The sequence below is a fragment of the Motacilla alba genome, chromosome 28, assembly GCF_015832195.1.
Source record: "Motacilla alba alba isolate MOTALB_02 chromosome 28, Motacilla_alba_V1.0_pri, whole genome shotgun sequence".
In the NCBI taxonomy this organism is placed as follows: Eukaryota; Metazoa; Chordata; class Aves; order Passeriformes; family Motacillidae; genus Motacilla; species Motacilla alba.
In genome coordinates, this window is record NC_052043.1 from 45,840 (window position 1) to 69,793 (window position 23,954).

Below are 23,954 nucleotides of genomic sequence, written 5' to 3' on the forward strand. Positions count from 1 at the left end.
TCCCCGGTGCTGCCACCCCGGACTGGGGGGGTCCCCTCATCGCTGTCCCCTCCCCGGGACAGCCGCTTGTTCATCCCCCGCCGGCTCGGTGCTCCCCTCCCGGGAGGAGGGGGGGTGAGGCACGTTCAGACTGTATTTTGAAATTTCCAGATTGTCTTTTCCGTGCCGTTTCCTTGAAATGCATCCAGAGAGCTTATTAGTCATGTAAATAGAGAATAATGGCAAAGCTCGGCAGCTGGTGTTGGGATGGACCGGAGAGGGGTTCAAAACGGTCATTTTTTTAGTGTAATTTTATTTTTATTTTATTTTTTCTTTCCGCGTCTGATCCTGCGACGAGCATTTCTGTCTCCTCACCTTGCTGGGGGAAGCTGGGAGCCTAAACCCGTTTGTCATTAGGAGCGTCCTGCCTGCCAGCTTCTGTAGGATAAACCATATGTTGTCACAACACTATTTTTAATTTAGGGTGTTGGTTACATCACATCACTGAATTGGGCAATCTCTGTATGAGGACGAAGGTAATGACTGTACCAGGGTTTATCAACTTATATTTTAATGAGTGTTTATCAGCATTATGAGAAGTCAGGAGGAATAAGTGACTTGGGTAGACTGAATTAATAGCTTTTTTTCTCTCTGAAAAATGAAACAAATAATCCAAATAATTCTTTCCTATATATTGGGAAAGCCTTTTATTTTGGGGGAGGGAGAGCAGGAAGACTACAGGCAGCTGCGTTAAATATTTTGGGAAGGTATTCCGAGTCCATGTCACACATGAATAGTGGTGTTTATTTTCTAAATGAAGTCTGGGCTCAGGATTGTTCGGTGGCCAACGGCCACTAATGAACTTTGCTTCCTTCACCGCCACCCAAAAGAGAAATAGTCAGAGGCTCCTGGTGATTAACTGGGCAGGAAGGGATAAGGGCAGAAGAGCTGCTTGTTTGTGTAGTGAATAACGCAACAATTAGTGGGCTATTAAACACATATGCTCATTCTGCGTCGGTTCTATAAACAGTTTCCCCGGCTTGTTGAATGTCTGGGCTTCCTGGGAAGCTCTGGGCCCGGCCCTGCCAGGAGCCACCTCCAGCACACCTTTGCAGCTTCTGTTAGTCCACTCCAGCTCCGCTTTAATTTTGGCCTGCAGTAGTTCAACGGAAAAAATTTGCTCAGGCTCCTTGTGCTCGGTTTGGTTGGAAAGGCGGTGGGACTGACGGCAGCGTTGTGTAATATGGATAATGGCCTGGAATCCAATCCTGCTCTTTGTGCTACCTGCACTCCGACATGTGCAGTCTGACCTGTTTGGGGCACCGGGGGAGCACGTCCCTGCCATTCCTGCGACAGGGCTCTGTCCCTCTGCCAGGACGGGCAGGGAAATGTCTTCAGTTCCTTGGTTGAGTTTGTTCTTGGTCTAATAATAATGTATTGGGATTACATAATCCAAAAATGATCACCCGGCCGGGCGAGCTGCCATTTGTTTGGAGTGTCCCTGGTGCCAGAGCAGTTGCAGGCTTGGTGTGGAGCTGCACCATGTGTGGATCAGGCAGCAGGGCTGTGGAGAAACAGATATTTGTCTTGTTGGGCCTCTGCTGAGCTGTGCTCTTGTGCTTCTGCTGAATTGTCTGCGTCCTAGGGAAGAATATGGTCAGGGATCCAAATTCTGGATAGGGTTTGGAGCAGCCTGGTCTAGTGGAAGGCGTCCTTGCTAATGGAAGGGGTTGAAACAGGTTGAGGTTTAAGGTCCCTGCCAGCCCAAACCATTCTGTGGTTCTGAGATGCTGATCCCCAACAAGCTGCTCCTGTGTCAGGCACAGAGGACGTGGAGCTGCTGCTGAGGAGCTCCAGCTCTGCTGATCCTGGGAAGGGTTTTTTTGGTAGCTCACCTGAAAGAAACAGGAGCCTTCAAAAGAGAATTAGCACTGGCTTCACAGGGTACGCAGCAAGATGTCACCCAGCTGCTCCTTGTGAAACTTGCTGCCCCTGAAACTGTTTCCCCACAGTTGTGAAACTGAGAGCTCTGGCTGCTGAGCTCAGAGGGCTGAGCAGTGGGAAGTGTGTCCCAAGTTGGTTTGTCCACTGATGAAATGGAGCCAGTCTGGTGTGCTCACCTAGAACAGCTCTGGGTTCTCCAGGGAGTGTGATTCCAGAGCAGCCTGCAGTCTGCTGCCTTCCTTTTGGGGGTGTGTACGTGGTTAGGCATTGCCACTCCCCCCAAAAGGCAGGGCACGGCCAAGGCCGGCTTGGATGGGGCTTGGAGCAGCCTGGTCTGGTGGGAAATGTTCCTGCCCGTGGCAAGGGGGTGGAGGTGGGTGGTCTTCAAGGTCTTTCCAACCCAAACCATGCTGGGATTAGATGATTCTGTGACTTTTCCCATCTCTTCTTGTGTGCCCCCCAACTTTGTTCCTGCCCACGTCAAGGTAGAAGGGAACTGCTCACACCCGTGCCTTGCTTTCCTCTTTCATTCCTGTCCTTGGTGAGGAGATGTTTTACCATCCTCACCTAATTCCCTTAGTTACCATTCATCCTTTATTTTTCACATCTGTTTTTGTAGCAGCATCCTGGGTAAGTCCCCATCTTCCTGCCTGATTCAGATGCCACATGGCAGACCGGAGTGTCCCTTGGCAGCAGCTCTGTCTCCCTTGCAGTGAAGGTGCTGGTGGCACATAAACAGTGTTAGGGCTGTTCCTGGAACCCTTACCTGGGAATTTCCCAACTTCCAGGTACTTCTATAAACCCTCTCTGTGGTTGAGGGGTGGCTGTTTAATCACAGGCAGCGTGATGCAGTTGCACACCTTTCCCTGTCACTTTGTGTTGATCTGACAATGGCTGAACTCTGCTCCTGCTCCTGCCTTGCCTGGTGGTTTTAGGAGGGTTTGAAGAAGGTTTGGGGTGGCAGCCCCTGGTGATGGAGCTGAGCAGCACGTCCCGCTCCCCTCGTCTCTCTCTGCCCCTGCTACCCCGGAGTGTTTTGAACTGCAGCCACCGCTTGATTCACTGGTGAACTTTGGCAGATGCACAAATATTTATTGGGGACTGAGCTGAGATAACCGAAGCACGTTGTCCCTGTGCTCACCCAGCTGAATTTTGGGACTGTGGTCCCATAGATGTGGCTTCCCAAATCGTCTTCCCCACGCTGCCCTAAAACCAACCATGAGAGAAGCAATCCCTTGGAAACGAGGGTTAACCCTTCCCCTTGGAGTTGCTATTCATTGAAATAACTTTCAGCCTCGGCTTTTGGAGCAGGTCGTGGAGATTCCTTCATCTTGCTGTGTTCAAAGCACGACACACAAAATGAAGGCTGTGCTGTCGTTACAGGGTCTTTAGGGTAATGCGTATTCATGCTGACTCGAGAATTGAAAGCTGCTTGCAGGTGTCAGGAGGAGAAGAACAATCCGCCTTTCCAATCAAAATTCATTGAATTATCTCAGAGCTTTTTGCATCATTCCTCCTTGCCCGTAACCTGTTTTTTCCTGTCCTATTAATTCACTGATGCTGTAGTCCGTCAAAATTGAGGCTCTTACGACATCGGGAGCGTGAGTCGGTGACACGGCTGAGTGATTCACAGGAGGCTGGAGAGGAAGCTCATCGCACACGTACGGCTCATCAGCAGAAATGGGACAGGATCTGCAGAACACCCTGAGCTGCTCAGCTCCTGCTCAGTGTTCTTCGCGTTGACCTGAATGGGGCACCTCCCATGGCAAGGAAGGGGACAAAGAGACACTGAACACTGTGCACGAGGAGTGTTTTGGCCCCTGGCAGTTTGCTTTCAATTATTTAGGGAAGCTTTTTCTCTCAACCGTATAGCATTTGGGTCTGCTCAAATTATAGATTCATCTCTATAGTTTTCAAATGGCGTTGGGAGGAATTGTCTGTAATTTACATCTAAAGTGACGTACAGTTGCTATGGGATTTGGTGGCAAATTATAAACCCATTATGCTTTTTTTTTTATACTGGTGGTAGCAGACTGAAGAACTAGGTCTAATTGGTGATGTGCCAAAGGAAAATAGAAAGTTTGTGACAGAAAGAATCCTTGTGACTGATGGGGCTTTCTTCTTTTTTTATTTCATTTTTTTAAATCAAACGTGATCTGCTTTTTATCAGCAAAAGATACCCTACCATTAATTGGAGAGGTTGAATTAATAATTTTTTGCTCTCTGGCAATACAGGGGGAAGCAAGCTAGAAGATTAACCCTTTATGTCATTTATATGGGGCTAGGTTGTTCTTTTTTTAATTCAAGTGGCATATTTCATCAGTTGTATCGATGACAGCTGGATGTGGTGACTGTGTTCCTTACCCAGCAAAATTAAACCCTTTCTCTTTTTCAACGTATTCTGATTTCTTACTCCACTTAAACAGCTGAAAGGAAAGCTGTTATAACATCTTTTTAACTTAGCTGTTATAACATCTTTTTAACTTCTGTCTGAAGCACAGAAGAGCAGTGTGTCTCCCCAGCACCGAGGAATGGCTGCTGCTGCTCAGCTCGGAGTGATCCTCCAGCACCAGGGCCTTTCTGCAGCCGTGTGAAGCGCTCTGTCCCGTTCAGGGGGTTTTGTCCTGGTGCAGCTTGGCGCGGGGCTGGTGGCTGTTGAAGCAGTTCCCTCGCGAGGTGCTGGCTCTGCTGGGGCAGCAGCAGCGCCGTTATCGCTGCCGAGGGAGGGGAGCTTTTGTCGGAGGGAGCGTTTGAGGTCTCCTCGGTAAATGGCCGTGTTATCTCCCGAACGATTTCACGTTTCAGACCATTTAAACTCTGCCTGCAACTTGTAAGCAGAAACTTGTGAAGCGTCTCCAAATCCCTGGTGTTTGTGCATGTTGAAAAATGGGAAGGGACAGACTGCATGCGTCACTCCCGCACTAATTTGTGCCAGCTAATCCATGGGAGAAGAATACGTTTTGGCTGACTTAGTGGTTTTGCTGCTAATGCACAGGAGAATGCGTTTGAATGGACGGGGAGGCTGCACGGCTTTAGGTGGACTGGGAAGGGACACCCTGGGTCTGGGATCCTGCACTGGGTACCCTCATTTGGGATCACGGTCGTGTGATATCCCGGATTCGTTTGGATTTTTGGGGAAGGAGAGGTTGGGAGGGAGGGGAAAGCCGTCCTCGCTCAGCGTCATAACATCAGGAAGGTTGGGATAGAGTTACCTCTGAATAATTAAGGTTAGTGATGTTTCTGGAGGAACCATTATCTGCAGTGAACTTAATGCTCATGAAAAGACATGCTGATAACCTGAGCTGTGCTAATATTTCATCCAGGGTGGATACGGAGGAGGCATCACCAAAACTGGGCTTTGCTGTTCAACGTGCCTTAGCTTGACCTAGATGAATTATCCAGGAAAGGAGCTTGGATTTGCTGATAAGAGTTTTCTGGAGTAGCTCATGTGTTGCTTAGAAACATCCCATGTACATATGGCGACTTTTGCACACCCTGGTCATCTGGTATTGCCTTCTGACTGGGGATTTTGGTGGGTTTTGGGGTTTTTTTCAAGCATTTATGTATTAAAGAGCGTGCTGAACCCCTCAGCAGTCGGTTTGCTGAGTGCTGTGTGTATCCCTGCTGCACCGGGAGAGCAGACTTCCCAAAATCCAATCCTTTTTTGCATTACAGTCTAGAAAAAACACAGCTCAGTGCGCTTGGTCTCTGCTTTCTTTACGTTGGACTAGTGCCTTTTTCTAATTTAAAGAAACCAGCATTTGTTAAACTCAAAAAGAGGTCAGCGCTGGTGAGCGGGGCTCCACTGAGCTGCCCACCTCCACCCACCTGGAGTCTTCCCTGCTCTGGTGCAGTCTGGTCACGGTTAACCCTCTGCTCTCCCTCTGTGCAGGATTTTGTGCAGGAGAGAAGACTTCAGTGCAGATTTTAGTGCAAAGCTGAGCTGTTTCTCCTTTCGGGCTCCGTTCCGCGCTCTTGGGTTCAATGGTAGACGCAGACTTTGTCCTTGAGGTTTGTGTCCACACGTGGTGCAGTTCAGCAGGTACCACAAAACTTCCTGAGAGCAACCAATTGCCTACATCTCTGTAGTATTTAGATTTCATCAGCACAAACATCCTCTTGGCTGCTTGGCTCTGTATTTTGGGCACATATGAGTTCAGCCATTCTTTGGTCAGAGTAACCGTGTGGGATCAGTGGTGGGGAGACAGGAGCAGGTCTGGAGGAACTGGGGCTGCCCCAGCCCTGGGGTGTCCCAGACCAGCTCGGAGCAGCCTGGGATAGTGGAAGGTGTCCCTGCTCATGGCATGGGGTGGAATAAACTGGATTTAGTGGTCTTTCTAACCCAAACCATTCTGTGATTCTATACGACAGTTGAAGCTGATGGTTGTTACTTAGCAAGAGCAGATGTGTGTTACTTCAAATCCTAACAAAAATCCCAGCAGGACGGAAGAAACTCTGCCTCAATCCATATCACTGTGCCCACAGGATCCATATTTTCTACAACTGAGGTGGAAGAACTAATTTAATCTTCCTTCTATATTCCTCCCCACTGAGGCCCATTCTGCGATGGGCTGCAATCAGCGTGTTCGGTGCCAGTTGTGGTTATTTGAATCATATTTCCACATTTCAGTGTCTAGACTTTATGTTTGTGTGAGTTTTGTTGTACCTTTCCAGCTCCGGCGCTGATTTCAGTTGGTTTTGGCTCCTGGTTTCTATGAGAAAATCAAACGGGCTGTGTTTCTGCCTTTCCCAGTCCCCAAAAAAAGAAGGCAACAAGGGAATGGGTAGAACTTGGTTTTACAAGCTCCTTTGCCACCATTTTTCTGTCTTTTCAAAAAAATCTGTGTGTGGAGGAGCTGGGTTCTGCCATTTGGTGACCAGCAGGTGAGAGCGAGGACAAACCACTGATGGCTGCAGATAAATCTCTGCCTGCTTCTTGCACTGGGAGAAATCTGCTGTGAAAAAATGGGATGATCTTGATACAGACCAGCAAGGCTGGGCAAAAAGTGACTGGGCAGACATTTTTAGTAAAAAAACAACTTTATAATCCACAGAAGGAGAGCATTTATTGAAAATTAAGCAGCTTTTTTAATTGCCTGCTTGCACTGGGCTTCATTTTTTGCCGGCTCTTGTGGATGTTGAGGGTGATGGATGTGGCTGTGTTTGTTTAGTGAATAGGGGGGTTGGTCTGTTTGTGATGTTCAGAGAAGTTGATAATGACACCAGACCTGGGTAGCACGGACCTCCTTGTGACCAGGAGGTGAACTGGCTTCAGAGTTGTTCACAGTAATACTGGCTTGTGCAGGAAACAGTGTGGAACCCTGAGCCAAGGCTGTTCTCCGTGCTCCTGCTATATCATAAAGTGTATTATGGCTAAATCAGTGAAAGGAAATAATGTTCCCAGCTCCTTGTTAACCTGTACAGCTTGCTGCCATCAAATGTGAGAGGCTTAAGTGCAGCTGAATAGCAAGAAAAATCAGAGTTTTTCACGGGGAATGCAGAGGATAAAAGCCGTGCTTCCAACTTCCCTCTGCACGTCAGGCTCCCTCTGCTCCCCCGGTGCGTGAGGTGACCCGGGGTGCTGCCAAAGCCGTGCCTTCCCCTCCTCAGGGAGCCGAGCGCTGTCACTTCTTCCATTCCTTCCCCATCCAGCGTTCAGTGGATGCTTTTCGGAGCCCAGCATGGGCGGAGTAGCAAGGAAGCAAATTTTTCCACCCTGCCTGAGCTTGGGCAAGCGGAAATGGTGCCTTGGAAGCCATATAAGGCCAGCTCTGGCTGGGCTCACCTTGCCACCGGGATGCTGGGGAAGGGAGCAGCCCTCGCTCGCAGGGAGAGTTCCAGCGCCTTTGAAGTGCTCCCTGTGCGTCTGCCGCTTGCCAGAGGGACGGTGTGGCCGCCCCGGTTAGGTGACAGCAGCTCATTAACTCCCTGACTTTTGTGGGGCTCCGGCCCCGAACGGAGGCGGAAATTCGTGATTCAGAGCGAAACTGCTGTAAAATGACGGAGCTGGGAAGGCCGGAGCCTCTGTCACAGGGTGTCTTCATTTCCTTCAGCAGCGTCTGAGGCAGATCCTGCTGACTGCAGACAGTGCTGAGCAGGACTTTGCTCCGAAACGAGAGTTCCTGCGGCATTAAAATAGATTTTTGAAAAGCCTGGCAGCACCTGTTCCCCCTGCCGGGGATGTTCAGCCCTCAGAGCTGCCGGAGCCCCAGTGGTGACCTCTGCTTCTGCTTCTTGCAGAATTAAGAACAACTTCTGCTCCCATAAATAGTCCCTTAAGAAGCGCGTAGGAGCTCTGTGACCAATTTCTTTTGAAAAGTGCTTTCGGTGACACCGCGGCTGTGACCTTGCTCGCTGTTCCCACCCCGTGTCCTTGCAGGGCAGCTGTGTTTTGATGGGAGCACGGTGGTCCCGGCCACGAGCTCTGCTTCCTTCTCTCATTTCATCAATGCCAAAAAGAACCTTTGGTTATCTGAGTGTTTTGTGGGAAGCTGCTGCTGCTTTTCCTGCTGCAAATCCCAAATGCTTCCTGCCTCCTTGAGGTCCTCGTTCCCTAATGCCACTGAGGTGGCTAAACACGTGAAAGCTCCCGTGTTCCTGCCGCATGTCACAGCTCCCAATCCTTGTTTTGATTCCAGAAATAAAGGGTGGTTTTCCAGAGGAGAATGATGCAGCCCAGCGAGTGCATTGTCACAAACCAGTTCTCCCAGCCTGGAGCTGGTGGAGAGTCCCAAAACACCCAGCTCTGCTCAGGAAGCGGCTTCGTGTTTAATCTTTGCAAATGTGGAAATGGGAAGAGGGAGGCAGTAATGGATAAAGTAAAACATATTTAACCTTTAGGGACGTAAATGGGATATCTTGGATGTGTTTGGAACGGGCACCGGGGTTGACGTGGAACGTGGTGGTGATTAAAACCAACAGCAAACATTTTTCTGCTCGTGAATTACGGACTTTGTTCTTAATGCGTTAAAATCCAGAGCACTTTGGGGCTTTTTAACGTGAAGGGGGAGAAGAAATAGATTTATTACCTGGAAGGTTTGATGTTATAGTTCCAGGCATGTTTCCACAACCTTCCTGCAACCATTTGGAGCTGTACCTAATGTGGGTGCTGCCTGCATGGGGCTGCAAGTTTGAGCTCTCTCCTACAATTAAAGCCATTTAACTGCATCTAAAGACCTTTTACTTGTCATTAGGACTAAATTTACTGACGCTGACAGCAGGAAGAAACACATTTACCCTAACTCAGATGGGCTAAGAGAGCAAAACGTTCCAGCTAACTATGACTTGCCTGGATTGTTAAATTTAGACCAAAAATTCTGGTCAGACAATTAAGTGCCGGCTCAGTGGCCACACCACTTCTTTTGCATGTGTGAATTGGCTGAGCTGCCTCTGTCAGGCAAGAGAGATTCTCTGTCTGAACGTCTGAATTCTCTGGGGGTTTTTGGGCTCAGACCTGGGGAGTCTTTTCGTGGCACTGTGGTTGTTCCCTGTTTGGTCAGCAGCCCTGGTATGTTTTTCCTCTTCTTATCTGAAAATTTTTCATGTTTATTTTTGGAATTCGTTGTAACCTGAACTTTCTCAGGTGTCCTTGCGGAGAGCAAAGAAACATCTGACTTATTTTTTAGGCAGATTTTTGCCAGTTGAGAAGAGTGTGTTCTTTCTTTCACTGTTTGTCGCTTTATTTTTGGAGCAGGTTTGTTACTGACCAGCCTGGCAGTGCAAATACAGAGGTAGCTGAAACAGTGCAGGTTCTGTGCTTCTTGCTGAAGTAAAGGCAGCACCTAATTTAACTTCTTCAGGCTACTGCCTTCACTTTTCTCCTGGAGAAAGCACCCCTGGAAGCTGGAGGAGGCTGTTAGCAGAGGGTATGTAATGCAAGGTTCTATCACCGTAGGAAATCTAGAGGTTCTCTTGCTCACTATGTTCAGCTGGATTTTTCTTGGGCAGCTTCCCTCAGTGATAGGAAGAAACCTGCAATATTGGAGTGCTTTATTGCTTTGTCCCCTGTGGACATGGCAGGAAGTTTGGGAGACACCCCTGCCGAGTTCTGAGTGTCTGTCAGGTTGTGTTCCCTCTGTCCTGGCTGGCTTGGAGCACCTCTGTTTGCCTGGAGGCTGAAAGAATCCATGCCTGAGCATCCTGCTTTTGCTTTTGAGGTTGCTCTGGCTCGTGGGGTGTTGCTGGTGGGATTCCTCTGGGATTCCTTCAGGATCCAGGCTCTGGCTTTGACTTTTATCCCAGCCTCTTCCAGCAGCACTGTCTGTGACAGATCCTAGGATCTGTTCCTCCGTGAGGAACATCTTCAGATCATCTTCAGCAGAACTTTCTCAGACTAGCAATTACTCTTGCCTCCGAGTGTCGATAGGATATAGCTGGGCACAAGGAAAACAGAACTGGCCCAGGCTTGTTTCCCTGGGCTCAGCAGAGTGAGGCGAGATTCGTTCCGGGATGGTTCAACGGGTTCGTCAGTCTGATCTCTCAATTGCCTTTCTATATTTTTCTCTTGCAAGAAAAGGAGTAAAGCCCTGTGGAAGATAAGGATCGTTCTGATGTTTCAGCAGCTCATTTAAGCCACCTTATGAGCACATAGGCAAGTGAATCAGCCCTTGTGTCTTAATATGTCCTAAAATAAATTAGACTTTCGTAAGCAAACTCGGTGGGTTTGAACTGCTGTATTTTCATTAAAAGATTGCAGTGGAGAAAACGCTCTTTAAAATTCAGCCTCGGGGTTGTGTTGTTCATTAACTGATAGTCACTCCTGTTTACCTTGTGTGATAAGTCCCACGTTGAGAATGGCCAGCAGTGCTGATGCCGTCACAGTTGCCCTTCAGAGAGAATTGCTCTTTTTTTTTTAATGGCTCGCTTTCCTGACAGGTGGGAGTTTTTTTGGAACTCGGATAAATGCAAACAGCCACGATGTACCTCTGCTAATCATGGAAAACGACTTGTTGGGGGTTTTTTTTGGTTTTTTTTTCGTCCCTCTGTTCTTAGCAGCTTGGTAACGCTGTTGTCGGTACAAAGGTCATTTAAAAATCTGACATGTCAGCCCAGCAACATACTGCTCCTTAATGAGGCTTAAAACCAGCGTGGAGCTGCCTGGTGGAAATAAATTTGGAGCTGCAGAATCGAGGGAGACATGTGAACAGCTTACTGGGAGGGGATCACCTGGCTTTCCTCGCTGCAGCCCCCCCTCCCCGGATCTCTCCTGGGTACTTGCAGTTCTCTTGCATAAAGGGGTTTAATTTTTCCTCTTGTTATTCAAATGAGCCCAGGTGTTTGACAGCACATTTGTGTTCTCGGAAGAAAAGCAACGAAAATACCTCCTGAAATCCAGGTTTTTAAAATGATTCTTTCCTGCGTTTGAGGTTTTCTGCCCTCCTCAACTCGGCCTCCTGCTGCCCCGTTGAGGAGGCCCTGGGACACCTCTGACTTCATCCCCACCTGGCTGAAGCCCTCCTGTCCCTCCTGCTCCCCAGGATGTCACTTGCCACTGAAGCCAGGCTCTTGAACCTGCCTGTTCTCCGTGACGCTCCCTCAGCCCTTTGAATGTCTGAGGGCTTTTCTTCTAATCCTGTTCCCCAGCACTACTGGAATTTCAGCACCTTCAGCCTCGCCTCAGCCTTTTCGGCTCTTTGACTGTTCTCCAGTGAAAACTAGGTCAGAAACAACCGTCAGCTTCTGATATTTCACTAGGCCTGTTTTATAAGTTGTAACCCAGTGTTGCTGTGTTTAATCTCTTGCTTTAATTTTCACGTATTAAGTGTCTCAGCTCGCTCTGCCTGAGCAGCCTGACACAGTAAAACTGCTCCAATAACATCTTGGCTGGAACAGCCGTGTTACCTTGATTGGGGCTGAAAAGGTGAATTACCTTTTTTTGTTACATATAATGCTGGGGATGCCAGACTGACAGATTTTTCCACCAGCTCTCCCTTAAGTGTACATTTGCTGGCAGTTTTGGAGCTGCACTTAGCCAGCTTCTCTTCGTGCCTGTGTAGCTTTTTAACCTGCTGGGTGAAAGAAAAACAGCTTAAAAACAATAATAATAATTGGAAACCCACAGGTTGCCCAACAACACAGCAATGCAGGTATGTTGGAAGGCATTGAAGAGATTTATTTTTAACTGAGTTGTAGCTGACTGGACCCATTCAGCATTTTTATAAAGCCATTCTTGGAATGGTGCTTGAAGTGTGAGCTGAGGTGCCTCAGTGCTCAGTGAAATCCACCTGGTGTAATTCAAGAGTATCCCTCTTCCTTTCTCTTGGGCAGACTTGGAGCCAGGCAGTGTTGGAAACTTTGGGCATTCCAGCATAAATGGGATTTAAACAAATCCTTACTTTTCAGTCTAACTTAAAGGTTGTGGTTTTAAAATTGTGCCTGAGCTGTTGTCTCTGAAAAGTTTTTTCCAAGTTGTTTATTAAGCTGTTCTTAATACCCTTTAATTGTCTTCCTTCATGTGTCTCCTGCTGCTCTGTGCTTGTTTTCAAGGATCCCCATCCAGGCACAGGGTGGGATTTTTGGGGTGCCTGTGCAGGGCCGGGAGCTGGACTTTGATATTCCTTGACAGGAATCCCTTCCAGCTCAGGGTGTTGATGATTTTCCTGGGATTTGAGGATCCCTGGTTTGCAGGTACCAGTTGGATGCAGCTCTTGCTTTCCACCTGTGTTTGACAGCTGGGGGAGTTTGGAGCAGGGCTGAAATGCTTTATTTAGGGAAAACCTCTGGAGGGGCAGCTGGGGGAGTTTGGAGCAGGCCTGAAATGCTTTATTTAGGGAAAACCTCTGGAGGGGCAGCTGGGGGAGTTTGGAGCAGGCCTGAAATGCTTTATTTAGGGAAAACCTCCGGAGGGGCCAGCGGAACAAATCCCAGCCCTCAGTGTGGCTCTGTAGTCACCTCCCCTCGCTTGTGTGGCCGTCAGCCTCAGATGGAGGAGCTTGGGTGCCTGAATCAGTTCTGGAAGCTTTATTTATCCATGGTGGGGATGAGGGGGAGTTAAGATGTGCTATCGTGACACACTTTTCTGTATTAATTTGGGAAGCGTTTTCTTCTGGCAGTTGGGCGTTTTGTACAGTGCAGAAAGCAAAATACTTGTAGTAGATACGTTTGATACAGCTGGTGCTGGAAAAGCTTTTCATTATTTCACCCTCTGAGCCCCAAAACTGCGTTGCTGCATTGCTGCAGAAAGGCTAAAAGCAGGGAAAAGTGCCATCTCCAAGAGGGACAGCAGCGAGCCGAGTGATTTGTGTGATGGAAATTGGTTTTTTTTTGGGGGTTGTTGCAGAGGTGGCCACATCTGCAGCCCCTCAAAATCAGCAAACTTCCCTCTTCTGCAGAGACAGCACAGAAGGCTTCATCCAAGGTGTCTTGTTGGACAGGAACGACTCTTAAAAGATTAATCTGAGAATGTCTGCCCCCCTGAATTCTTGGCTCGTTTCCTCCAGGCAAAACCAGCACTGCTGGTCACCTTTAGCAGAGTCGGGAATTTCGGGTGACTCCGTTTCCCTCTGCCAGTTTTGTTGCTGTGGGGTTGTTTTCCTCCCCTGTCCTTTCCCAGTTTAACAGGATCATCCGATAACTCCAGTGAAACTGCTGCAGAAACAGGCAGTGGGGCACGGATGTCTTCATGGGATTCCTGCCAAACCGAGGGTCGGAGTTGTCTTGCAGTGCAGATGTGTGCAGATGTGTGCAGATGCTGCTGGACTTCTCTTAGAGGAATATTTAATATAATATGTAATATTATATTTAATACTGCAGTTAATATAATATTCACTATATAAAATATCATATCCAACATCATATTTAATACCATATTCAATATAATATTATATTTAATATAATATTTACCATAATATTTACTATAACATTCAGTATTATTTTTAATATAATATTTAATATATAGACAATCACATTCAGGATCACATTCAAGATCATAGTTAATACAATATTCAATATAGAAATACCATATTTAAAATCATATTTAATATTAGTGCTTCCAGTACGGGGAGGCAGAACAGGAAACTTCATTCTGCAGTACTGTTTTTTGTTGCAAACAGTGCTTCAAAGCAAATCCATGTGTTTGAAAAACAAATCTAAGGCTTTGCTTTCCTTTGCCTGCACTTTAGAAATACCAATATTTACCTTCCTTTTTCCTACCCTGTCTTTAATTTACTGTAGCTGCTCGAAGCCGGGCAGTGCAGCTCTGCAGGAGAGGGACGGACTCAGGCCATGGGAGCAGACTTCAATGCAAAATTCATTTTCCTTCAGCCACTTCTTTCCTGTAGAAGCAACCTACTCTAGATTTGCTACTTTTAATAGGGGATGAGCTTTGGGATTTGTTCATTTAACTCTTCCTCAAATTACTTGCAAGTCATAAAACAATGAGACTTATTTCTAGGTTGGTACTTGATTTTTTTTTTTAATTTTTTTTTTTTTGCAATGAATTTGCCAGCACAGCATTATCTTTGGAGGAGAGCTTTGGGAAATGTTGTTGCAACTTGTTTTATGCTTTCCCACTTTTACCTTTTATTGCTTTCAGTTGGAGTTAGAGGAGAAAAATCCCTTCAGGAAAAAGGGTGATAAAAAGAAGAGTTAGTGCAGAATTCTGCTGATTTCTGGTGTGCTTGTGGAAAAGGGAAAGGGATCCTTGAACCTCTGTCTCGAGGAGATCAGGACAAGACTGAAATCAAGGTAAAGGTGTTTGAATGGACAGTTCTGACTCAGGAATGCAGCACTGAGTAATGAAATTAAAATGGCTTTGAGGGCTGCTGGTTCTCAGTGCCAGGGAGGGTCTGCACCTCCCTTCTGGAGGCAGCAACGGATGCAGAAAATCCACTCACACAAAATGAAACTTCCTTTTCGGGGAGATGCAGTAATTGTGTCAAAACTGGGAGGGTTTTTTACTTGCAGGAAGGAAACTCCTGGGTTATTACACTAAAAAATGGGCACTGTGTTCTGCGACTTAGCAATTCTCTCATTATGGATATTTTTAATTGATTTTGCCTGCTTTGATCACTCCTGAACACTGGAAGCTGCACAGGGATGCGAAGGAGCTTTTTTCCTTCCAAAGACCTTTCCTCCCTAAGCCTTTGGAAGTCGTGGGAGTTGGCTCCTGCTCCTCTGACAAAGCCTCCCTGAGCAGCCCCATCTTGTTAACAGTGGGATTGGTGGGAGTTTGTCATGATTAAACTGCAGATAATCATCATTACAGCTCTTGTGGCAGCCTGGTGATGAGACTTCATGATTATTGCTCTCCTTAATGAGCAGGTCTGCCTTAACTCAGCGCAGAAGCAAAGAGGGAAAACATGAAGTTAAAAAAAGGAGAACTGTCCCGTTGGGAAGCGTGCCCAGAGTCTCCCAAGTTGGATTCCCACAGGAGGCCAGCTCCTGCCTCTGCTCCTGGGATCTGGAGCCCTGGCTGAGTTAATTGGGAGCCCGGGGTGCCACAAACCCTCTTTGGTCTTTTCTTCTTTCTTGCCATCCACCTTTTTCTTTTCCTCTTTCTTGCCATCCACCTTCCCCCTGACCTCAGACCGCTCTGCTTTTGGGGTGGCTTTGAAGCCCTCTCCTTTTTGGGGCTGCATTTGGAATCCCCTCTGCTTTTGGGGTGGTTTTCCTCTGCTTTCCATCTTCAGCCAGCCGGAGCCCCCAGATCCCATCCAGCAGGGAAGGTGGGTGTCCAGGGAGCAGCAACATCCCGTGGCTGCCTGGCCATTCCAGAGGGACCTGTGTCTGGAATGAAGATGTTGTAGCTCTTGAAATGAACCTGTATCTTCCTGTCCTCCTGCAGCGTGTCTCCCCACGCCCTGGCAGGGCAGCCTTGCCCTGCAGACAGGTGGATTTAACTCTCCAGTGTTCTCTCTGCATGAGCAAGCTGGGCTTTTCTTTGGAGACAGAGCATTTCCCCCTTGCAGCCTTTCTCTCTCTGTGTGTTTGTATTTATTGCAGAGCAGATCCCCGTCCGTGTCTGCTCACGAAAGAGTTCCTCGGTTTTTGTGCCTGGATTTTGTGCCTGAACTGTTCCTCAGTTTCGGTGCCACAGAAATTTGGGAGCAGGGGTTGCAGGAAGGCTTTTGGTGGCTCCTGCTCTGAGGAAGGGCTCAGCCCAGTGGATGGGGCTGCTCTGTTTGCCAGAGCCAGGCTCTGCTCCAGCCACAGCCTCCTGCTCCACAGTGGGCTGAGCAGACTCGATAGCAATTCACAATACTTTAATTATTTCTCCGAGGATTTGAGCCTCCTTTTAATTTTCTTCCTGAAAGGCATTGCCTAAATTGCCTCTGTGCCCAGCTTTCCTTCCTGGTGGAAAACTACAGCACCTTGTGCTGGCCAAACATCCTGCCTCGATGGCCAGGAGCAGTGTGGATTGTCCCAGGATTTTCTGGGCTGTGTGAGGAGCTGGAGCTCCTTTCCCAAACCCACCTTTCCCAAGGTTCCTGAGGATGACCAGAGGATCAGACTGTGTCAGAGCTGTCTGTTCTTTGGGAGTTTAAAGCTTTTTTTTTGGCAAATACAGAAAAATCATCGCTTAATGCTGTGCTAGGAAGCAAAAGATTGCTTTGAAGTGCTGGAAAGTTTTACTTGGAGTTACCAAATTGAAACAAAAAAAAGTTTTGCTGGGCTTGAGCAACCTGGGATAGTGGCAGTGTCCCTGCCCGGGGCTGGGGGTGGATCTGGATGGGGTTTAAGGTCCCTGCCAACCCAAACCATTCTGTTATTCCATAAAAAAAACAGTGGGAATCAGGCAAAAACCAGCACGTGCTGCAGCCCATCACCGAGGCTGGAGAGCCTCCACCTCCATCCCTTTCCTGAGTTTTTGGGATGGGAATCTGGGGAGCCGTGGGGTTTGTGGCTCCTAATTCCATCTCCTTCCCCCAGTTCCTGCCTGCAGGAGCTCTGGCACTGCCCGAGCAGGGAGCTGGGGGTGCCTCACCCGTGCACAGCTTGGCTCAGTTGGAGTGCCCAGCTGAATTCTGCAGCAAACACACTGCGTTTTATTCAGGAGGAGCTTTTTAACCTGGATTAGCTGAGATCAGAAGCTCCAGGCATGCGAGAGAGAACAGGCTGCACGGCTGGCTCAGCTCTCGTGCCTGTGGGGTGACATCTTGATGACAGTGGAGTTTAATTGCTCTCTGCTTTGCTGATACAGGCTATTGTCCATTTAGGGCCTGGCTTTCTGCTGTACAGGGCAGGACAAAGCATTTCCATTAGGCTACGGTTTGGTTTTTAACTTTGTCATGTGTCTTGCTCTCTAAACTTCCCACAAAGGTGGAGTTTTTCTGCATTTCAAGTGGGATGATAGCTGAGGTGCTCAGTGTGTGGTGATGTCAAAGCCTGCTCCTGATGCTTCCTGCTAAAATTGGTAATTTTGTTAGAATGGTGAAATTCTGGAACTCTGAGGAGCTGGGAATGCTGAAATTCTGGAGTTTTGGAGCTGGAAATGCTGAAATTCTGGAGTTTTGGAGCTGGAAACGGTGAAAATCTGGAATTTTGGAGCTGGGAATGGTGAATGAAATTCTGTAAGTTTAAGGAGCTGGGAATGGTAAAATTCTTTAACATAACCATAAATTTCAGCAAATCAGGTTGAGGAGTTTTTTGAGCTGACGCTTTAAACTCCTTTATTTTTAATCCTATGGAAACACACTCAATTTTTAACCCTGGCAGATTAAACTACTGAGGAAGCAACATTTGTGCTGTAACAGCCCACTTTAAATGATGCAATTAGAACCAAAGAAGCCAGTGTGCCTTTTGCAGTTTAGCAATTAAAAACTTTCAAACATGCAGCCTGGCATTTTGGCTGACATAAAAGCATTTGAGCATTTTATTGCAGCTTGTACATCTGGGCAGGATTTGTAGGTGCTTTAATATTATGGTGATAATGTGTCCATTAATGCCTATTAGGCAAATGATAAATAATAAATACAAACTGCAGTTCAGAGTAATTGGTGAGAGTCCAGCCCTTAAACCTTCATCAGAAGCACCTTTTTAATAATTATTGGTGTTAAAAGCTCCAGTGTTCACTTCTGCCCAAAATAAATTCTTTTAAATGTTGGGGAGAGGAAAATGTGAGAGCACTGGATCATTAGGGTGATAAATGAGATTATTTTGGAGAGGAGGAGTGAGCAGAGGTGCCCATGGGGTAATTTGGGGGTTGGAGCCTGAGGAACTCCTGTCACACCCTGCTCTGCTCCTTGGGGTTTGCAGGATCCCCTCAGCATCCCTGGGAGGACGTGGGTGCATCCTGAATCCTCCAGCAGCATCCCCACGGCTCACCTGGGCAGCTGGCACCTCTCTGGAGTGGAAAGCCTCAAACACTGCTGGATTTACATGGAATTTCCAAGGTTCTTTCCATGAGAATGTTGGATTTGAATAGCAAAACTGTAATTTTCGAGTCGTGGCAGACTCCATCCCATCTGTGCTCAACTTCAAACGGGATCCTTGAGAGGCCCCAAATTGCAGATGGAAATTGCGTTGCAGGGGAGACTGTGTTTTAATTCCATAAGTAATAGATGGGACATGAAAAAAGGGAATATTCAGGAGGCTTTTTTGGCTGCTGACTTTCTGGGAGGAGGTAAATACAAGCCTTGGAATAGTGGAATGTCCTGGGAGCAGCCTCAGTGGCTCTCTGCTGGGCCAGCTTGGGCTAATTGGCTGCCAGCAAGCTTCCCACAGCCTCCCTTGGAGCTGTGGGTCTGTTCCAGGCTATTCCTTTCCCCTGGCATTTGGATTCTTGCTGCTGATGAACTCAGGGACTCGGAGGTGTCTCCTGGGACGGGGTGGATCTGCTTTGCCTTTGCACTCTGCTTTGCTTTGCAAGCTCTTGGGGGGGGTGTTTAGAACAAAAATGTAAATGGAAAGTGAAATCTGGCTAGCTCGGGTATCCAGGTGTGCTTAGACCGGGTAGCTCGGGTATCCAGGTGTGTTTAACTGGCTAGCTCGGGTATCCAGGTGTGTTTAACTGGCTAGCTCAGGTATCCAGCTGTGTTTAACTGGGTAGCTCGGGTATCCAGGTGTGTTTAACCTGGGTAGCTCGGGTATCCAGGCTTAGTTTGGGTAGCTCGGGTATCCAGATGTGTTTAACTGGCTAGCTTGCGTATCCAGATGTGTTTAACCTGGGTAACTCAGGTATCCAGGCTTAGTTTGGGTAGCTCGAATATCCAGGTGTGTTTGGGTAGCTCGGGTATCCAGATGTGCCTAACTGGCTAGCTTGGGTATCCAGGTGTGTTTAATCTGGGTAACTCAGGTATCCAGGCTTAGTTTGGGTAGCTTGGGTGTCCAGGTGTGTTTAACCTGGCTAGCTCGGGTGTCCAGGTGTGTTTAACCTGGCTAGCTCGGGTATCCAGGTGTGTTTAACTGGGTATCTCGGGTATCCAGGTGTGTTTAACTGGGTAGTTTGGGTATCCAGGTGTGTTTGGCTAGCTCAGGTGTCCAGCTGTGTTTGGCTAGCTCGGGTATCCAGGTGTGTTTGGCTAGCTCAGGTGTCCAGCTGTGTTTGGCTAGCTCAGGTATCCAGGTGTGTTTGGGTAGCTCAGGTATCCAGCTGTGTTTAACCTGAGGATCCTCCTGGCTTTGGGATCTTTTTATCCCACCTTGGCCCAGCTGTGCTGGGAAGCCAGAGGAGGCAGAGGAGGGAGCTGTGCCTGTATTTGGACCTTGCTGTGTGGGCTAAAGGAACATAAACCAGTCATAACCAAAGAATTAAAGAGGAACTTGGAGTTTGGGGCATTGCAGAGTGTGGAATTTGTGCTTCTGGAGCGATTTCTTGTTGTTCCTGTTTTTGTGAGGGCTCGCTGAGCTGCAGCAGCTCTACCTGGGCCCTGGAATTGCCCGTGATGGTTGGAAACATCCCATTAATGCCAGCCGTGGTTAGCAGGATTTTACAGTTTCTCTGTGTGTTTATTGGAATTCTTGCTACTAATTTTAACTGTTTGTAAGAAGCTTTAAATTCTGAAAAGAATCCCCCTGCTCCAACACAAACAAGGGTAAATTTTCAGTTGCACTCAGGGCATTGGTGGCTCTGAACATCCAACAAAACAAACACATCAATAATAAGTTTAGGCAAATATTTTCCGTAGAACACGGCCTGCAGTATAAATTCCAGTAAATACATGACAGAACTTCCCAAAATGATGTCTTCTTTAATTATCTGTATTTCCCTGAAGAAACAGAGATGCTTCCAGCTGGCTCCTGGGCCTGAGTATTTCCAGTGTCCTTTCTGATCCTGGGTAGGAACATCCCATCCAGCTTTGCCTCCAAAGGTGTTGAAAACCTTTTGCCAGCTTCAATCAGCCCTGGTAAAATAATTCATTTTACAATCAATTCTTCCATATTTTATTGACACTTTCTTGCTCTTCCTATTCTTTCCTCGGCTTCCACGTGCCACAGCTGGAATATTTAAGTGTGAGGAGCTGTTTGTGTGTTGCCACCACCTCTGTGAGCTTTCGGAGCCTCTCGTTAGGGTTTCTTGCTCTCCTCTAGCCTGGGGAAGCTAAAGGATGAGCAGAATACTGTGATAATAAAATCCAAAGATCCTGTGGCAGCTTTGGGGATGAGTTTTGGGCTTTTTCTGGTTTAATCTCATGACTTTTGAAATAATCTTACGGTATGTGGAGGACTGACAAGAACCGCTTGGCTCTGTGGGGTTTTATTCATGGTGGCATCCCAGAGCAGAGCTTTAAGGGTTTTATTTCTCCACCATTCCCAGGGAATACAGCAGGAGCCGTGGAAAGCAGGGAGCTGGGCATGGACGTGTGGAAGTTCTCTTTCCAGGTGGTGAATAAATGACATTTCATGGAGTAGGTGCCGGGGTGTACCCAGCTCTTTCTGAGGGTCTGTGTCCAGGCAGGTGGAGAGGCTGAAGCTGGTCATTCCAGTTTGGGTGGATCTCAGAGGTGCAGCTGTGGTTTGGACGTTCCTTTGGGAGTCGTTCCTGCAGAGCTCTGGGGCTGCAGCCCGGGCCCTGCTCTGACCCAGCAGCTCCTTTGCTGTTCCAGGGGAAGTTTGACGCAGCTCCTTGTGGGACCTGGCAACCTCTGGAGCTTTGGGAATGCTTTGCCAACCTTCCAGCTGCGTCAGGAGGCATTCAGCTGGAACAATGGCAGGGCAGGAATGGAATTCCTACATCTGAGATGTGTTTAAAGGGGCTTTGCTGCCCCTGGAAACTGCAGGTTCTTGTAGTGGGTTCCCCACAGATCCCAGGAATTGTGCTCCTTCCTGCTTGTTCCCTGGCCCCACAGATCCCAGGGATTGTGCTCCCTGGTCCCACACATCCCAGGGATTGTGCTCCCTGGCCCCACACATCCCAGGGATTGTGTTCCTTCCCTCTGGACCTCTCCAGTGCTGTCACCCTCCTGGATGAGCTGCAGGGATGAGTGTCTGGTACCTGGCAGCAGCAGAAAATCTGCTGTGAAGTACCTGAACTGTGCTTTTCTTCCTTCAGTTTTTCTCTTTAATCAGCTGCCAGCAGCTGTTTTTAAAGGCAGAGGGTGTCCTGGAGGGATGAAGCTGGGATTCATTGGAAGGGGATGAAGCTGTGCCCCTTTGCTTGGACAGATCTTTGCTTTGTTTTCCTCCTGTTTGAGCACAAAGATGAGGTTTCATCAGCATCCTGGATTTGCCAAGGATTTACTGCGTCCAGGGCTGAGGAGGTGACTTGGTTCCATTGGAAAGGCAGAGGCAGAGACCTTGTTCCCACTCACAAGGGACAGGATGGCATTTCTGGGAACTGTGACACAGGCAGTTCAGTCATGGCATCACTAAGGAAGAGGAATTGAGTGACTCTGAGATGACTCTTCAGAAGATGACAGAGGGATTTTGGAGAGGGCAGCAGGAACTCTTGGTAATCTGGGCTGCTAATCCAGGAACATCCAAGGAAGTTAATCCAAATGAAGATATAAATGGAAATGTGCTTTAATTTGGTTTCATTCATCTGTTGTTCTTATTCTGAATGAAGGTGTCCATGCAGGGATTTAATTTCATCTAATCAAGGTACTTCGAGTCACATCCTTAATTAGCTCAGGGTGTGCAGTGTGCTCTCCTGTTCCGTGAGCATCCTGGAGGAGCTGTAGCCCAGGAACTGGACATCAGGGCAGGGTCAGGCATGGTGCTGCTGAGCTGCCAAAAGTCCTTCCCTGCCTCAAAAGAGAGCTGGGATTTGCAGTGTCCATCCAAACCCATCTGTGATTCCTCTGCAGCCTGGCTGGGAGCTCCAGCACTGGTGTTCCTCCTCAGGGATCCCAAACAGGCAGAACTGCTGAATTTTGGGCAATACCTCTCAGCTTTGCCATTGAACTGGCAGAAAGCTGATATTGCCCACTTAACTTCAGACCAGTTTATTTGTAGATTGTGGGATTTATAAGATTAAACCATGTCTGATTTGTGCATCAGGACTTTTGCTCCTGCCTCCTTCTTCCACTTCCGTCCTCCTTACCCCCTTTTTATTCCCCTTAAACAACTTTCCAGACCGAAGAGCAGAACTTCCCAAATCTGTAATTTGCTGTACAAGAACCACATGGGTTGGTTTAATTTTTTTTTCTTTCTTAAATCCAGATTTTTATCATGTTTCAAATGCTTGTTTGCTCAAGTATGTTCCTGTGAATTTCTGGACACGGGGAGCAAAAAGCTGGCCGAGCTGTCCATGAACAGTGTGCTGAGGAATGCAGTGTCGTGGCACTCGAGGAATTCAGTGATCTCTGTACCAAGAGCAAAATGTTATTTATTGGTGCTTTTCTAAAGGTTGTTCTGGGTCTATAAAATTCTTTATCCAGCACTCAGGGAGTGCTGTCAGCTCTGAGTGTGTTCCTGCTTTCCTCAGCATCGTAAATGTCCTGCAATGATCCTGGGTGTGATGCAGAGCTGGGAAATCCTATTGGATTTGGGCTCATCAAAGACTCAGACTCTGGCTCGGGCTGGGTTTATCCATCCAAGTTTTGTCAGGTTTTTCTGGGCTAAAAGCATTTTTATTTTGCTGGTGAATTTATCCATTTTTTTGTTGATGTCGTGCCTGAGTTTCTTCACTGCATGAGGGATGGTTAACTTCATGAATTTCAAGCTGTTTAACTCTCTTGCTGCTAAAATTTAAATACCTATTTCTCTAATCCATTGGAAATCGGGTGGCACAAACAGCACAATCCAGTTCATGTTTTGGGCTCGTTTTCCCAAATTCCTGGTGGTTTTCCCATGGAAATGTGTCTCCCATACACATTTTCACTTACAAATGATGCTTTCAACTTAGAAATTCTTCTGTGCCTTTGGAAAGCTTCACAGTGGGGTCCCACGAGCCCCGTGGAGCACAATTCCTGTCTTGGGTGCTTTGTGTGATTTAGGAAAGAAAACATCCACAGCCCCAGTTCTGCTGGAATTGGAGAAATCCAAACTCAGCCTGCCTTGGCTTGGGTCTGGTGCTTTTTCCTTCAGGTAAAACCTCAGGTGACACTTGGAATTGAAGTGTTTTTGGGATCTCTGGAGTGACAGCGAGGCAGAAAGGCTGGAGTGGAGCAGCTTTAGAGTCACAGGAGTACGATTTTTAACTGTAAGCAGCTGAGCCTGGAGGAAGAGGCAGATTGTTGAAACGGGCAAAGTAACAACAGGATTTTGCAACGGAGCTGCAGTTTGCTTTTCCAAAGGGTTGCCAGCTTTCTCCTGGAAAAAATTTGCTTTGCGTCCTCTCAGGCCGAGAACTGGAATAAATTTTCCCCTCAAGTGTCCATTTTTTAACTCCAAACTTACATAAGCACCAAAGCTGAGCTGCTCTGTGCCCAAAATGTGGTGGAGGGGTCAGGAGGAACCAAGTGTCAGCTCTGAGCTGCTCCTCTCCTGAGCTCAGGGTGACCTTAGCTTATCCTTTTCCTGGTACAAATCACTGCTTCAGGATTTTTTTTTTTTCTTTCTTGTTTGAAATACACACTTCCCTGACCTTTCCCCTTGGAAAAAAAAATAAGGAAAGTAAAAAATGCAGGTGAAAAATCAAGCTTGAGCGTGGCTTGGTGAATTCTAAACTTGGTGGAGTTCAGAATTTCTCTGAGGTAATTTTTGTTTTTCCA

General features: G+C 47.5%; 1 protein-coding gene and 1 long non-coding RNA gene across 2 annotated transcripts in view; one reads left to right on the plus strand and one right to left on the minus strand.

Moving 5' to 3' along the window:
- The window catches only part of ELL (elongation factor for RNA polymerase II), a 50,445-nt gene that overhangs the window by 940 nt on the left and 25,551 nt on the right, over positions 1 to 23,954 (plus strand). The gene's annotated exons all lie outside the window — the stretch shown is intronic.
- On the minus strand, positions 628 to 13,180 carry LOC119712477. Its single transcript, XR_005259828.1, has 2 exons — positions 12,760 to 13,180; positions 628 to 12,699 (listed from the first exon to the last, which is right to left on the minus strand). It is a non-coding gene; the product is annotated as an uncharacterized LOC119712477 (long non-coding RNA).